The sequence below is a fragment of the Callorhinus ursinus genome, unplaced genomic scaffold, assembly GCF_003265705.2.
Source record: "Callorhinus ursinus isolate GAN/ISIS: 27379988/994484 unplaced genomic scaffold, GSC_fseal_2.0 scaffold1, whole genome shotgun sequence".
Lineage (NCBI taxonomy): Eukaryota > Metazoa > Chordata > Mammalia > Carnivora > Otariidae > Callorhinus > Callorhinus ursinus.
Window position 1 is genome coordinate 4,216,502 of NW_027397063.1, and position 17,405 is coordinate 4,233,906.

The 17,405-nt window shown below is 47.4% G+C and overlaps 1 long non-coding RNA gene across 1 annotated transcript; it reads right to left on the reverse strand.

Annotated features, from left to right (window-relative positions):
- Window positions 1-10,784: 10,784 nt before the first annotated feature.
- Window positions 10,785-16,729, reverse strand: LOC141372452 (uncharacterized). Its single transcript, XR_012377708.1, has 3 exons — window positions 16,275-16,729; window positions 15,351-15,488; window positions 10,785-12,035 (listed from the first exon to the last, which is right to left on the reverse strand). It is a non-coding gene; the product is annotated as an uncharacterized lncRNA (long non-coding RNA).
- Between the last annotated feature and the right edge of the window lie 676 nt (window positions 16,730-17,405).

Sequence of the window (17,405 nt, forward strand, 5' to 3'; positions counted from 1 at the left end):
TAAGACTTCTGGGGCTCCTATCATCCTTGGAATGAAAGGCAGACTCCTCCACCGGGCCAAAGGCCACCTCTTCCTGTCCCCACTTCCTGCTCCAGTCTTTGGGCCACTCCTCATCCCATTCTCTGCCCTGCGAAGCTAAATTAGTGTCCTCTCTTGACCTCTGTTCTCCCTTGTCCCTGTGGGGGTGTGCATGCAACTGTTCTTCCCTGTCCCTGGAAGACCCTCAGCCTCCTCTTTTCTGTTCTTCCTTCCCTTCCTGGATTCTGCTCAGCTGTCCCTGTCCCCACATGTGGGCAGGATGACCCTCCTGTCAAGCCCACAGCACCCTGTACTTCCCCCATCACAGCACGCTGACATAAGGTTGAGGGGCTACTTGCCCTTGGGCTGTGTTTCCCCGGCTCATCCCGCACCTACCACACAGCGCCACCAAGGCTCCTACTCCATGCTGGCGCTGTTGCGCGCTCCCAACATACTAAGTCACTTGCTCCCACCAACCCAGAGGGCCAGGAGCTGTTAGCACCTTCCCCATTTTACAGGCGAGAAAACAGAGGCCCAAAGAGGACAAGTAACTTGCCCAAAGTCACACAGGACGTGGTGAATCCAGGATTCTAACCTTAGAGTCTGGCTCCAGAGCCCTCATAGTGACCATGATGTAGAAGGCATTCAATGAGAATTGGTCACGTGGATTGTTAAGAGAAACAGAAAACTTAAAAGCTCTACAGAACCTTAGCTACTCTTTGAAGAGGCCGGATCATGTTAGAAAGAAGGTTAAGGGGAGCCCCTAGATGGGGTTGGAAGTAACCTGTGGCATGGGGGCTGGTGAGAGCTGGATTTCTCTGTATATGTCCACCATCGTGCTCTGTGGGCTGGAGGTAGCCCTGGGAGTGGGGAGGTCCAGAATTGAGGAGGGGGTCTCCAGTGAAGTGGGAGAAGGGCAGGGAGGAAAAGAGCACTCAGGCACGAGAGAGCTACTTCCCCCCTCCCCCTAGCCCTGCAAGGGCTGAATATTTAAGCACATATTGTGAGGTTGTTTGCTGTGGAATATGTAATGCAATCACCAAACACTGCCCTCCCCCTGCCACAGTACATTTTCCAGAGGGCTTATCATGCCTTTTGTGTGTGTGAGTGGATTCCTTTGGCAGAGCTTAAAGAAGTCCTAAGATCATACTGGGGTGAAGAGAGGGAGATTCTAAGAACGCAGGTCCAGGGACCTCACATCCTGGGTCATGATATTGATGGACCTGAGCCAATCACACTTCGATCTCCAAAAAGAAAGTGGCCCCAGCTGACATCTGGGATCTAGAATGAATGGCTGAGTGAATCAATGTTGACTCAGAACTTTTAATTCATTAGAACAATTCCCTGTCCCCCCCGGGGAGTCGGAAGGGTGTGGTAAGGCTTGCTGGCCTCTGGATCCAGACTCTGGCTTTTAATCTCTTTAAAAAATTAAACTCTACCTCAAATGTCTGTATGCCCAGTAAGTACAAGTGCACTTTAAGCAAATAATTGTCCTTTCCTGATCACATCTACTATACTGGGGGTTGTAACAGTGTATTTTGCATAAAATCTCTGACGCACAAACGCATAAGGAAGTACATACAATAATTTTCAAATAATATTTACTTCCAGTGAATTGATTATAGGGTAAGACAACTGGTTACTATTTAGATGCATTTGCTCATCCTTAAGACAACTCTTTAGACTGGGTAGACCACATTCTAAGACTGCTGGGTAAAATGTTCTGAGTCTAGGGTCCAGTTAGCCTGACCCCTCAAGAACCTCTAACTGCCCTTGTCTCAGCTCGGAGGCTCTAAGTCAGAGTGGCTCAGACAAGGCTCCATTTGCCTGGGGAGCAGAGCGTGCTCCCCTATAGTCAGATTGCTATGGTCTAGCTGGAAGATTGATGAGGCACCCCAGGCCCAGGAGGTTTCCCTGACTGACTCAAGGCTAACCAGGCAGCAGAACTGCCCCAGCCTTGTGGATTTGAAGCTGCAGTAAGAAAGGGGAAATCAGGAGGGAGGAGAGAGTTTCTGAGAATAGGTGTGAGGATGTCTGGGATGGCTCTTATCATCATGGCATCATCTGCAACTCCCCATTCCGTGCCTCAGGAGCCTGACCTGGCCTCTGTAGGTGGCCGCCAGCCACTATCCTTGTGTCTTGACATCATTGACTTCCTTCTATGTCCTTAGATATTGAACTTGCGTGACTCCCCCAAGGGGTGCCTGCGTCCCCGCGTTCTGTCAATCTGAGCAAACCATCCATGTGTGCCAGTACGGTGGTGGGACAAGACCTTTGAACCATGTGTTTATCATCACAGGAGTAAAAACAGTATAGGTTAGCAAATTTTTAAAAAAGATTTCTTATTTATTTATGAGAGAGAGAGTGCGAGAGTGGGGGGAGGGACAGGGAAGAAGGAGAAGCAGACTCCCCACTGAGCAGGGAGCCTGATGCGGGGCTCGATCCCAGGACCCTGGGATCATGACCTGAGCCGAAGGCAGAAGCCTAACTGACGGAGCCACCTAGGCGCCCTCAGGTGAGCAAATTTCTTAGGAAATAGTGGAGAAAACATTTAAAAAAAACATACATCTTTTTAAAAAGGTAACAAAATTGAAAACAGGGTGGCTGTTTTGGGCTGAATTGTGTCTGCCCTAAATCCACATGTTGAAGTCCTAACCTCCAGTATCTCAGAAAGTGACCATAACTGAAATAAGGGCCTCAAAGAGGTAATTAAGGGGGGCGGGTTGTCTGGGGGGCTCAGTCAGTTAAGGTCTGCCTTCGGTTCAGGTCATGATCCCAGGGTCCCGGGATCGAGTTCCCTGTGGGGCTCCGTGTTCAGTGGGGAGTCTGCTTCTCCCTCTCCCTCTGCTGCTCCCCCTGCTTGGGCTTGCTCTCTCTCTGTCAGATAGATAAAAGTCTTAAAAAAAAAAAAAGAGGTGATTAAGGTAAAATGAGGCAATTAGGGTGGATTCTAATCCAACACGAGCGGTGTCCTTAGAAGAAGAGATGGCGACAGGACATACGCAGAGGGAAGTCTGGGTAACACAGAGAGAAGGTGACCGCCTGCGAGCTAGGGAGAGAGGCCCCAGAGGGGATCAACCTTGCTGACTCCTTGGTTTCCGACTTCTGGCCTCCAGAAGTGTGAGACAATACAATTCTCTTGTTTGAGCCTCTCCGCCTTCCGCACTTGGTCACCAAGGCCCTAACACAGTGGCCACCTTGGGTTTCGTAGCAACTTTTATGCTGGGAAATGACTCCCTCTGCTGGCCGTCATGTTAGAGGCCAAATGCCCTGAAAACAAGGACTTTCTTCCCCTTCCCGCCTTACAGAATTAAACACAAAGTACTTAGATGCTACTTTATAGAATCCTTTATAGAATCTTTATGGAATAGACTATGGAATCTTTATAGAATTCTTCACCTGTAATCGGGGTTGATATTAAAAATATTCAGCAACTGGGGTAGCTCCCTGCTGTGCCAAGGTGGGGGGAGGGGTGGAGCGGGGCTGGGAGGAGGAGGTGGGGGGTGGGGGGTTCTGGGGGGAGTGCTGCATGGCTAGGGCAGTGTGGGGGGGACTGGGGCTCGGAGACAACTATGCACCAACCTGTAGGGAAGATGAAGCTGTGCTGGGCATCAGGCTGAAGATCAGTCTGTAATCATATTACACATAGTTTCCTAATGCCTCCTTATGAAACTGCCGATCTTTAACCTGGTCTAGAGCTCCTGGAAATAGTCCACAAGCAAGTACCCTTTTCAAAGCAGGAAATCACTGTCCTGCTGTGGTTTGTGGCTGTTCAACACACACAGATTAATGCTTGTAAATCAGATTAATGCTATCAACTGCACTCTCCTCGTGGTGGTCAGGTTGCATTGCTCAAGCCGTGAACAGGACAGCAGGCCTGGACCAAGTCTGGTGTACTGCAGTCAGAATGTCAAGCTTTTCACCACTTTCAGAGGGCAATCTGCCCAGCTTGTGCTCCCCAAAGCTACCCTGAGATTAGAAAAATCAGCCCCTAGAATTGTGCTTGGTGCACAGAGTAGGTACCCAATAAACACTTTTCAAAGGAGTAAAAGCTGATTGGACACCATGAAAACACAGGCAGCCTGTGTGTTCCAAGCTTGGGTAGTCACTCGACTGTTCTAGATTGCCTGGATGATGTGAGGAGTTTGCTTCTCTGGTAAGTCCGGGAAGCACATTTTTGTAATGTGCGCCCAGTGCATGTCTTCTGGGTGTGAATGAGAAAGGCAGGGGTGTACGTGCAGAAGAGGCTGGCCCATTCGGCCTCAGCTTCCATATCCCAGTCCGGTCAGAGGACCCAGCATTTGATGCAGGGACTGTCCTGGCATGTCCAGGCTACACGGAGGGGAGAGTGTGGTCAAACCATTCCCCTGAGAAGGATCAGGTAGCTTCTGATGACTCCTGAATTGAAACTCCATTCATTTCATCATTCACGTCTGCAGGGAGCATTTACCGAGTGCATCCCATGTCCCTGGCCCATGCAGGGCTTCCGGCAGTGAGCACAAGGGACACAAACCCTCCTTTCTGGGAGCTTCCACACTTACCAGAGACAGACAATCCCGCAGGTATTGTGATTGTGATGAGGCTAATTAAGGAGAAGGTCAGGGTGGCAGGGTGACAAGAGAATGGAAAGTGAGCAAGGTCAGCTGTGAGGGGCTGGGAAGGCTTACTTGACACAGTCACCTCGAAGGTGAGACTTGAAGACAGAACAGCCCGAGTAAATGCCCAAGGCGGCATGCACCACCATCAGAGCATTGCGGAGTGGGGGGTGGTGGTGCGTGGGGCTCAAGTCCAGCTGTGGGGCTATTTGACCCAATTCCCGTGAAGGCATCCTCTGCATGCCAACCCCACACCTGGGCTGCACTGGTCCACAGTGTATGTCTTTCCCAAACTTCCCAACGTGGCTTTGTGGGTGGGCAGGTCCTGGGGCCTGGCTCATTCAAGGAATGGCAAGTACGCCCAATCACGAAGCGCTAAAGCCCCTTTGCCAGTTACTCCCTCCTCCTCATAGGTAACGGTTCACATCCTCACCTGTTTATTTCCATGCGCTGGTCTCTCCATTTGGGTAAAACCAGTTTCCATTGGTTGGCTTTGCCCCTCAGGGAGATACTCACTGATTCTCTGTTGTCCTAGTTTCCTGCAGCGCAGAAATTCTAAAAAGGAGGCAGGGGTGATTGAGGGTGGGGTGGAAAGAAGAAAAAGAGGAGGCTAGCAGGATGAGAAACATGATGGCATTGATGGATGACAACGGACTGTGAAGCTACTGTCATTAGTGGGTCTGGAGAAAGGGTCATACCAGGTTCCAATCGGGATTAGCTGAGCTGCTGCTGGTGTTGTTGGGGCTTGCTGCACCTCACTCTTTCAGGGGCACATGCCACGTAGACATTTCTCCTTTTCTGCTCCAGTTCATGCTCGATGAGTGTCCCTGTGGTGGGACTATCAGCCCCGAACGAGGCTGGCTCCCTTCTATTTCCTCCTACTTCCAACCAGAATCCAAAGTTCATAGGCACTTCCCCCCAGCCCCTTGGCAGCCGGGCTCCTTCCTTGGGCTCTGTCCTCAAATAACTCAGCTGTCCTCCCAAATAGGTCTGATCTCCCCAGATATTATACTTCCTGTTCTCTGCACAGAGAACATACATTCTTTCCTTAACGCATCAGCAAATATTTCTGTGCCTGGTATTCTGTCAAGCGTAGCGGGGGATACAAAGACTGAAAATCGGTCTTGCCCACTAAAATCACGTAGGCATATGTGAATATAGGCAGGTGTGAGATACATAGCCCAGAGCACCGTGGCTCCCTACTTCTCTCTTTCGTGCTGCACAAGGCACCCATTTCCACATATGATGCATTCCCTGGGCTGGCACTTTCTCTGCGCCTTGCCCAACCAAGAAAACCTCTGGAATTTAGGGAGTGATGGGATATTATCAAAGGGACAATCTTACATGTTCTCTACTCTATTTCTCAGAAGTGTCGTCATTTAGAAATGGATACTTAGTAACAAATCACTGATGGGCTGTGTCCATCAGTGGCTTGGGTCCCTGCAGCTGAGCACGGCTGGCAAAGATAGGGCCTTATTCTGCATACAGGTCACACTTCAAAGAAATAAACCATGTCCTTCAACTGCTTTGGCTTCCAAACTGCTGATCGCAATTGGCAGAGCAACATGGTGCCAGAGATAAGCTCTTGGAAAGGGGAAGCCGCTCCCATGTTCTTGGTTGATTGGGGTCCCTCCTTGCTCAGGAGGACCGTGTGTCATCTGCGTGTGTCTGCATGTTCAAGGTTGGGGGCCAGAACTGTCATTCCCGGCTCTCTGGCTCTCAAATTCCTTGTGTCAAAACACGTGGATCCTAATGCCTATCTTGCAAGGGCTGTTGTGGGAATTTGATAAAAATGATTTCATGAGAGCCCTCAACACAGTGCTGGCCTTGAGCCATCGCTCAATAAATATTTGCTCTGCTTAAAGAATCTGTTGTGTCATCTTTCTTAATAAAAGTAAACAAGAGATATCTCCACATGTCATCGTCCTCAGATAAGAACAGGCAGAAACTGTCTCAAGTGGAATTGGCTAAATGCTTATCATTGGTCCATAGGCTTCAGTTAATCCAGTGTGTTCCTTGCTTCCTTTCCTTCCACCAGGAATTGTTCTGTGGGTGAGCTCTGTTGGCGGGGGCGGGGGCTATGGTAATTAGGCTAAGGTCATGCATCTGTCCCCGGTGGGCCAGTTAGCTCAGCTTGGCTCCATGTCCATACACAGTGATCTTAGCCCAGCTGGCAGGCTCACAAATGTGTGACCGCGTCCCGGAGGACACCAGGGGATGGGCTTCTGTGGGTCTGGCAAATACCTGCCCTGCCGGCTGGACCAGCAACGCCGCAACCCCTCTGTTATGGTCACTGTGACCTGAAGGTGGCGCTGTTTCTCAAGGAAGAAAGGCTCGGGGTCGCAGGCACCTTATTTTAAAGGGAGTGTTGATAGGCTGGCAGCGTTGGAGAGAATCTACAGAGAATAATTTGGTTCAATTCTCTCACTTTCTAGGCAAAGACATGGAGACCCAGAAGTTAAAAAAAAAAAATCTCTTTCCTGAAGCCAAGCCACGGAGGTGAGGTTAAACATGGGTCTCCTGGATTATAAACTTCTGCTATTTTCACTCCACTGAGGGTGCCCTGGTCCTACATAGCTTTAAGCAAGTAATTATGTTTAGAACCAAATCAAATCAATCATTGATACTTAGTTGGTGATATTTCCAAAGAATTAAATTGTCATTGAATTTTGAATGCCTATTACTCTTAATCACAGGCCAGATTTAAACTGTTGTTGTTGTTGTTTTTTAAAGACTTTATTTACTTGAGAGAGAGAGAGCAAGAGGGAGCATGAGCGGGAGGGAGGGGCAGAGAGAGAGGGTCAAATCTGCTTAGACTCCCTGCTGAGCAGGAAACCCAACAGCAGGCCAGGATCGTGACCTGAGCCTAAGGCAGACCATTAACCGACTGAGCCACCCAGGCGGCCCCTGTTTTGGTTTTTCTAATAAAAGGGCATTTGTATATATCTGTGCTTCACGGATGATTTACTTTCCTTTCCCATACACCTGAGGGAAGAGAAATAGTTGGTATGGGTGGAAATTTATCCCATTCTGACTTATTTGAAATGTAGGTAAGCATGAGTTCTGTTTAATGGTCATGGTTGAGACTTCATGCGAATTTTTAAAAGGTGCTCATGAACAGCAGCCTGATAATGGAAATGATCCCAAGTTAGTTCTTTTTAGCACCTTTCATAATTCATAGAACATGGAGTACATTAGAGAGTAGATGTCACGGGTACCTTCCCACAGGCACATACAGATTCGGAATTCAATCTTTTAGAAGGTTTCTACTGTGAAAATCACTTTTTTTTTTTTTTTAAAGTAAGCTTTGGCATACCTTCCAGGGATAGAACGGAAGAAGGTGAGTCTGTGTCCTACGCTCTGTCAAGGTGTGGTCAGTGAGGGGCTTCCAGGTGTTTGGAACTTGTTAGACAGAATTCAAGGTCACCACAAAAGGCAGGCCCTGGACGTCTGCTCTCGGCACCTGTTAAAACTTTTTTTTTTTTTTTAAAGATTCTATTTATTCATTTGACAGTAGAGAGAGCCTAAGCAAGGGGAGTGCAGGAGCCCGATGTGGGGCTCGATCCCAGGACTCTGAGATCATGACTTGAGCCGAAGGCAGACACTTACCCACTTGAGCCACCCAGGCACTTAGTTCAGTCTCCACTTTCATGTCAGAGTTTTGTTTTTTCCTCACGTGGTCATCATTAGTCATGCAAAGCCACAGATACTTACTGAGGCCTGTGGTACCGCCAACACTTGTCTAAGGTTTGAGAATAAAGATGAAAGTCTTGGCCTTGTGGAGCTTATGGGGGGAGACAGAAAATAAACTTTACTTGTTTAGAGTATGTGGTATGTCATAGAGTGATCAGCTTCATTTATTTGAAGTTCAGATTTAACTGGGTGTTCTGTACTCTATCTGGTGAGTCTCTGTGTGACCAGTGGCCCTGGACAGGCCATGGCTGGAGGAGACGGCCTTCTCAGCCGAATCACCACGTCCCTTTTCTGTCAAACTTCACCTTGCTTCCTGGGCCCTGGGCAGGGGCACCAGGACACAATGGCAGCTGGTGGCCTTGTTGTGTTACTGCCATAGATGACACCTGGATGTAGTTGCCAGGTTAGAATTTCCTGAGCTAAATACTCCTTAAAAAAGTCATTTCAAGTAAAAAAAGAAAACCCAATGCAATGTACATTGCGTCGTGAATGTATCGTACATCTACTCCTGGGGGGGGGGGGAAGCTAATCTTTCCTTGGTGGGTCTAATATGTCTAGGAGAAACCTGTCATTTATTTTGCAGGCAACCTCAACACAGTGCAGTGTTTGCAGTTTTCCAAGTGCTGTTTTTGATGTGAGATGGGCAGCCCCTCCCGCTTCTTCCCAGAAGAGTCTCTGGCGTAACTTCTGTGGGTCAGTGCTCATCGTCAAGCTGTTAACCTTACAAATTTAAATAAGGGGAAATCCTCCTCCTCTGCTTTATTTATTTTTACAAAACCACACCAACTGGCAAGGATGTAGCTGCTGACATAACAACCGGGTTATATCACTTTTTGGCAACTGACCTCTTGCAGAGCCCAGGCTGGAAAGGGAGGTTCTAGGACTTGAAGGTTTTGTGTTTTCTAATTAGGGCATGGTGACTGCAAACAGACCACCTGACTGAGCCAGGATAACCCGAGGGGCCACTTTGCTGTCTTCTCTCTGGTACTTCCAAACACCTCTCATTACAAGGTAAGGTAATCGATAACAGCCAACAAAGCCAAGCTTCCACGGCATTTCATGAGAGCAAGCCCTGCCAAGGAGAGAGGTCGTTACAGCTGAGTTTAGGCACAGAGCTTTCTCCTCGCCTCTTGGCTTGGAACCTCCCGGTGTGGCAGTGGGTGGCAGGCAGCAGGGACGGAGGCCAGCCTGTTGCAGTGAGTCTACAGGTCCCAAACTGCAAATGGGACAGTTTTGAGGTGGGGAGGGAGTTTGGGGGTTGGGCCAAACCACCCGAGGACAAGCTCTGCAGAAATACTTTGTACAAGTAACATCAACACTGCAAACTCAGCTTCAGAACAGTTTTAAATACGTTGATTCTAAAGTACCCCTGGAGCTAGTGGCTTTTCCTAAGTAATTAGAAATACACTTTATTGGGGCGCCTGGGTGGCAGTCGGTTAAGCATCTGACCCTTGATTTCGGCTCAGGTCGTGATCTCAGGGTCCTGGGATGGAGCCCAGCATTGGTCTCTGTGCTCAGTGGGGAGTCTGCTTAAGATTCTCTCCCTCTCCCTCTACCCCTCCCCCCACTCGTGCTCTCTCTCTCTCTCTCTCAAATAAATAAAATCTTTAAAAAAAAAAAGGATTTTCTCTCTTTCTCTCTGCCCCTCCCACCATGCGCACGCTCTCTTTCACTAAAATAAATAAATAAAACTTTATCTTGGTTTCTTATGCTCTATTTTCAATAAAAAGTGAGAAGGCCTATATGAAAAGAAATTAAGTTGCTGTTCACATTAATTCGTGGCTCTATGGGAGAATAAGTGAATGGAGACTTCTCTGCTATTCTCTAGGGCACCAGGAGCACATCCGTTGAGCTGGCTTGGTTTGCAATTTTAAAAAACCATTTTCAAAATTTCGGATCGTGAAATAAATCATACATACTGTGTGTGTGTGTGTGTGTGTGTGTGTGTGTGTGTGTGTTTGTGTGTGTCTTGCATTTGTATTTTTCACATTCTACAGGCTTTCCTGCTCATTACTTAACAACTTGGATTTGTGCATTTGGGACCCTTTGTTAGAAACTTCAAGATCACAATAAAGGAAAATGCTCAATAAAAGTGAAAAACAGGAAAACCTACCACCAAAGATCAAATGAAACCAACCAACGGAGCAGCCAACCAACCAGTAAGTACATAAAAAGAAGAAAGGACAGTTGTATTTTAATTACTCATTGGGCTGTATCAGGCTGAATTTGAAAAAATGTAACATAAAAGCGAATTTTTAAATATAAAATGTAAGTAGGAAGATTGGTGAGAATATTAAATATTTTGTTTATAAATATCATCACATTAAATAATGTAAAGTGAAATTACATGTAATTTGCACACAAACTACAGAAGTCATGCTACTCATCCCAGTTGCATTTTTTTAAAACAGTTGTTTCCTTATTGCAATCACGATACATATACATTGTAGGAAACTGAGGACACAGGGATAAGCAAAAAGAAAACAATTAAAATCGCAGGTAATCCTAGTAGACAGAGAGGGCCTCTGGGAATTTTGGTGTATATCTTTCCAGTTTTTCTCTGTATGCACGTGTTTTTAAAAAGTGGTGTTGCTCAGATCATTTAATTTGTGTATGATGCAGCAAAGGGAGCACACCAGAGAGGAAAGAAGATGAGATTTTGCAACAGCTGATAATAACGTAGGAAACAAAGAACTGCTGGACAAACAGAAAGCAGAGTGCCGTAGTTCTCTGCAGTTTTCATCTGTGTCCTGAAATTTCTCCATCCTTACAGTCATTTATGTTTTGTGTGGGTTAAAAGCACATCTCTGCACGATTTAAGAAAGAATGAGTAGGCATTCTTTTTTAGCTGTGATTAATTGCAGAAACATGTGAAAGTTCCATCCTTGTCCCGTTTGCACCTTGCGACCATAATCACACGGATTTAGTGGTTAAGATTCTAGCACATTTTCTTCTCTGTTTTTCCCAGATGAAGGCACTTGTCAGGAAACGTCTTGCTTCCAGCCTCCTGCCTTAGAGGCGTGCATGATGAAGGAGAAGCTAACACGAGAGCCCAACAGTTACACCCAAGCCAGAGGCCACCGCGAGAGCCTTTCTAGGTTAAAAACCCGCGAAAACAAAATGTGCGGCAGAAGAAAGTGAAAAACCTCATACATTTGTCCCAAATCCTGAAAATACATAGGCAACAAACGAACTTAGGCTGCATTATCAGAAAGCTCTGCAGTGGGGCGCACTCGACAGAAGCCAGTGTTAACAACAGAACAAAAATAGCTGTGTGTTTCAGCTGGGCATGTCACCATATTGTTCTCAACATGAGGATGTTAATTTCACAGTTTTCACAGATAATTTTAAACATAGGAACATGTCACAAATAAGCAGCAATCTCTGCGAGGCTACCTCAGCTGGGATTTCAGTCTGCCATTTTTAAATTCAGCTGGGTCCCTGAGGACCAATCAATATTGGTGGCAATTATTCTTAGTACACAGTCCAAATGAAATGGGTGTGTTTTTTTCTTTTTTATCAAGGTGGGAGATTGTGATATAGAAATAAGCAAATTCCCTGGTGGATGGCAATTGGGGTTATAACAACTGCCACAAGTCGGCTGTGGATATCTTCTGCCTGGTCCTCAGGAACAGTCCCATAATGATCGCATTATTTTAACCCTTCAACGTGAGCTGTGTTTGATAGCGAGGCTCGGGAGAAACCTAGCACGTGTCAAACAAAGAGAGGCTGAAAAAAATAAATAAATACACAAGCCAGGAGCACCTCCCAAGGCAGCTGCTGGGAGCATTACCTTATACACACGTTTTATTTACACCCCGGTTTCTAAGCCGCAACCTCTAGAGGGCCAGTGCTTGGGACGCAGGGATGTTTTCACGAAGCAGAGTCATTACATTCTATAGGAAAAGACGGTGAAAACTCTTTTTTCTTTCTTTCTTTTTTTTTTTATTTCTAAAAGGCAGATATTGAATTGTGCAGATCTCTAGATTTTGCTCTTTGAAAAGTTAGGTTTTTCGTGAAAGAATTTTTGTCTGTGGGGGATTGCTTTGAGGAGGCATAGTGGAAATGAAGGTGGGGAACGAGAAGTGGCATATCGGGGGAGAAATGGACCTCAGAATAATTCGAGTTCTTTTTCCGGGTGGGGCCCAAGTTTGAGTTAGTTGGCACTAACCTCGAGGGATCTGGAAGCAATCCTAACAAAACTTCAAGTCACCAACAGAGGGAACAGGGGGTGGAAAGATACCCTCCGGTTAAGACAAATAAGGATTGTGTTTGAATTTCCGAGTCCTTGGAGGAGGGCTTCTTTTGTCTTCAGCCCGATCCCAAATTGGGCTTTTCATCCAGTTTGGGTTTTGATCTAATTAATCACTTAAAATGTCAGAGTGCTAGGAATCTAAAATTATTCCAAGATCATTTTATGCTAGCTGATAAAAACAAAACAAATCAGGACTGTGTGCTCTGTTTCTCCCTGTGTTTTCAAACCAGCAGGTCTCTTAAAAAAAAGAAAAAGCCACAGGAAACGAACAATTCTGGAAAAGAGACTGAGATACAAGCAGAAAAGGCCCATAATAAAAACAACCTGGTGGTGCCTTCTAGAGACCCAGTAGTCCACTAAGCCACCTTGGAATTAGGGATTTTTCTTGTGGAATTTGATTATTTTTCTCTCAGACTGAAATGAAAACAGTAATGAAAGAAAGGGAAATATTAGGAGAGTTTCAAGATCATAAAAATCTATCTGCCCTCTGAAAGTTTTGGGTACATGTAGATCCTTATCTCTAACTTGGGGAGGATTCGGGGGGGCGGGGTGTCAAAGTAGGAACAGAACTGAGCACTATCGAACCTACAGTGGTATTTCTTTCTTTCTCGTCTGAAATAAGGTGTGGATGAGGTCTTCATTCACTAAATCTCTACTGTCTTGTCGTCAATCATGATTCTTTCAGTTTCTTGGAGAGAGCGGATCAAGGTTGCTGGGAATTGGTGGTTAGAAGTCAGTGTTCTAAAGCTCAAAACTACTCTGTTTTCTCCTCCTCCCCTACTTTGAAAATGTTTTAGAAGAAAGGTTCCTGATTGCAATGGTGATTTGTGGTTAATATCATTAGACTTCTGGTTTGGATTATTGCTGCTAATTAGTTTCTGTCCTTGACTTTTTCCAATTAAAGCACAGAGGCCTTGGTGCTAAACACCTGGGCAGATTACCTAATTAGATGACAGAAACATAGACAATGGTTCCTAGGTAATTATTTTAACTTTCACTGCTTGTTTGGCATTAAACACACTGATGAAAAGGGCATCCTTTCTACCCTATGAATGACAAAACATCCGCTCCTGGGCTAGGAAACTGGTTCTGCCTTCTATACAGACAACGTTGAGTCCTTTTTTGGTGAATATATGCAGAAGAGATAGATTTTTTTTTCCCCCAGACATGAGTGCACTATGCTCTTGGGTGTTCTGGGGAGCGTGCTTGTCTGTCCCAATGCTGAATACGTTTGGGGAGCCCCATTGCCCTAAAGGTGGGATGTATTCTCTGTTTAAGAACTCAGAAGTGAAAACCCAGCTTCTATGTTCTTAAAAAAAAAACATGTAGAGCTACTGAGATCTTTTCAACCACTTGAGTGTGGCCCCATGGATCAGTCCCAGCTCAAGCACGCTCGAGGGAAGGGTCAGGTCCAGATGCAGCTGAGCAGGAGGCGCCTGCACCCCCAATCCTCCTGGGACCCAGAGAACATTTTACCCTTTGAAGCGCACACCGAAAGCTTGTCGCCACCAGCCTGCGTAATCTCAGCCTTGGCCAGTCCCTGCGGACCAGCCCAAGGACACCACCACTGGCCACCTGCTAAGCTTTTGCTCTTACTAATTCTGCCCCACCCAGCCACACCTCCCACCACATCTTCATCCCTTGGGACTCCCCTCCTAATTGAGACCCCTCTCCCAAGGTATTCCTTCGCCAAAACCTTTCCTGGAACTCTCCATTGATTTGATTTATTTCTCTTTCCTTTGAAGTCCCGTAGCTTTCCGAACCCATCCTGCAGAGCCTTCTTGTGTTCTGTTTTGTATTAACGTTGTTCGAGGCACTATCTTAGCTCCCTGTTATTAGCAGCCTCTGCACAAGTGGCTAAGCAGGTGCTTGATCTGTGCTCTTCTAGGCGCTGGAGATTCAGTGAAGATAGGACGAGTTTCCTGACCACATTGAGCTTCCAGCCCAGGCACGCACGAAGGAGAGCAGACAGCACACGAGCGAACCGACCACAGATGTAATAAGGTCACAGAGTGATAACAGCTGAGAAGTAAAGGGCATCACTAGATCGGGTGATGAAGGAGCTAATTCAGAAAGTAATAATGAGCACTCACTGAGCAAGCCCTGTGGTCATGATTTCTACCTTTAATTTGCCTAATCCTCACAATAATGCTAGGACTTAAGTGCCATCAGTAATCCCATTCTAGAGTAGAGAAGCAGAGGCTCAGAGTAGTTAGGGTGCTTGCCTGAGGTCACACAGGGAAAACCCTGCAGTCTGGCTTCCAGGTCACACTCTTCAGCCCGCACTGTGCTCCCAAGGTCACCTTCCTTCCCTCTCCTCAAGTCATGGCCACAACAGTGCCTACAGGGCAGGACCTTGTAGATGTGAAAGGCTTCGGCCCTTCACACTCTCGTCTTCCTAGTTTCAGTGGTTGGGCAGCTCCCCAGGTCTTAGAGGGATTTGGCTCGGATGAGGAGATGAAAACTCATGATAGCCCCTCCCCCACGCCTTCTAGTTGACTCTAGAGAACCCCTCTGAGTGATGGGGGCGGGGGTCTGGCCAGAGGGGAGCAGGGCTGTTTAGAGCAGCCTGGGGGCAGTGCAGGAAGGCCCAGCCAGCGCTCAGACACCGGCAAAAGGCTAGAGGTCCTTTATGCCTGGGAAGCTCTTGGGCCCCTGGAAGCCAGCCACCCTACGGGATGGAATCAGACTCTCCTGTGTCCCTTAGACTCCCTGGCTGCCATCTTGGACCCAAGCGCCATCTGACCCCACCTTCTCCTACCACCCGTTTCCATCCTGCCCCAGCTCACCTAGACGTCTTGAGCCTTCCTTGTCTCTGCCATGCAGTAACATGGATGGATAACCCTGAGTACCAGACAAGGGTTAAGGTTCCTCTGGGGTCAGTGGTTTCCCAGTCCAAGTCTCAGTTTACTGATCTGTGAAATAGGCTAATAATAGAGTTGCTGTAAGGATCTGACCCAGTGACACTGTGTGTAAGTACCGAGCTGAAGGCCTGGTCCCCCTGAGCATTTAGCTCAGTAAATGCTAATTCCCAGGCTGCCACCTGCGGGGCTTCTAGGCCAGTCCTCATGACACAAGCTCTAATCACGGCCACCCTTGCTTCAGAACCTTTTCTGGCCCCTGCACACTTAAGATAACATGCAAATACTGCCCCTGAAGTTCCCATGACCTGCCTCCAGCCTGACTGGGGTTTCACTTCCACTAAATCAATCCCCATGTCGCCACCTCATTGTTCCCGCTCGGAAGTGGTTTGTACTTTGGTCCCATTACCCGTTCATGTGGCTCCCCCTGCAATTGCCTCTTCCCATTCCCTGCTGATGGGATCTCATCTGTCTACAGTAGACACACTCGAGGCATCTGCCTCACTTCTAATAACCCACCTTTTATGGGCGCGGGGCAGTCCCGGGAGCTGGTTCAGATGGGTGGACTCTAAGCCACCCGCGCAGGGTGGCGGGGGGGTGGGGGTGGGGGCGGCACGTGACCCAGGAGGGCCAATCAGTGCGGAATTTGGCGCTGGGGCTGAGTCAGGCCCTCTGTGTGGCTGCACCTGAACCTGGCCGTGGCTGCTGGGGACAGGCATTGCCTGCTGTTGGATAGGCAAACCCAGCCCAGAGAGCCTGCTCTCTCGCCTTCCTCGAGTGCCCAAAGAAGAGGTCATGTAAGCAGACAGCAAGATGGTAGCTACTACCTACGAGTCAAGGGAAGAAGCCTACCTCGTCTGCATTTTGATCTTGGACTTCCCGGCCTCCAGAACTGTGAGAAATACATTTCCATTGGTTAAGTCACTCAGTCCGTGGTATTGCGTTACAGAGGTCCAAGCTGACAGCCCGTTATTATTCTGCATCATTACACTGCATCATTCAAATCATGGGTCAGTTCCCTCTTTGCATGCACTGGAAATTACCACATCAGAATCGCAGGTGGGTCACACGGCACAGCTCCTGTGAGGTGAGGACAGCTCAGTTTCCCAGCTTCTCACTAGTCTGCCCTCCAGCCTTGTCCTGCATTGTTTGAACGCAAAGTTGCTAGCCATGTCCATCTTGAGCAAGGCAACTCTGGAGCTTTCGCCTTATATTTTAACTTGTTTCTGAAACCGATGGTCTGGGACCAGTGCACACATCTCCGCAAAGCAGAATTCAGGCATCCTCTGCGGTGTCTTGCCGGCAGTAACTTACAGATGCTCCCAGTAGCAGAGACAAGGAGAAACCGGAAGCCACGATGGGGGCGGTCTCCCCAAAGGTCTGCGCCCATCATGAGGCCTTCTTCAGTTCTCACTTACATCTGCCTCTTTCAAGCCATCCATCCAAAGGCTTGTTGGTTCTTCCCCTTCCATGTGAAGAAACGCTGATGCCTTGGGGTTTCCACGGCAAGAAGGCCGCCGGCTGGCTTTGCCTGTTTACAGCCAAGACGGTGATGACTGAGTAGCTTGATGGCACCACTTCTGTGACTCTGGCCATCTAGCATTTGTCACCACCCTGCTGGCATGACTTTAGCACCTCCTCCTGACCACAAGGTGACCGGACTTTTCCACTGAAAAGACAGCAGCATCCCCCTAACAGGTCACAGGAAACACACATGGCTATACCATCTATTCTTTCATCAAATTGAGCTGGGATTGGCCTGGAATGTAGTAGGCTGTCAAATAAATCTGTGTCAAAAAAATCTGTGGAATGAATGAATGGGTATCAATTCAGGCAGTTTCAGATGCCCTGATATAATTATTAGAATACTTGGAATTTAAATATCAGTCCCTGACTTTATCAAATAATTCTACTTTTTTCCTTATGTATTTCTGATGTTCAACATGGTGTTAGTCCTTAAATTAAGTGACTAGGCTACTGACA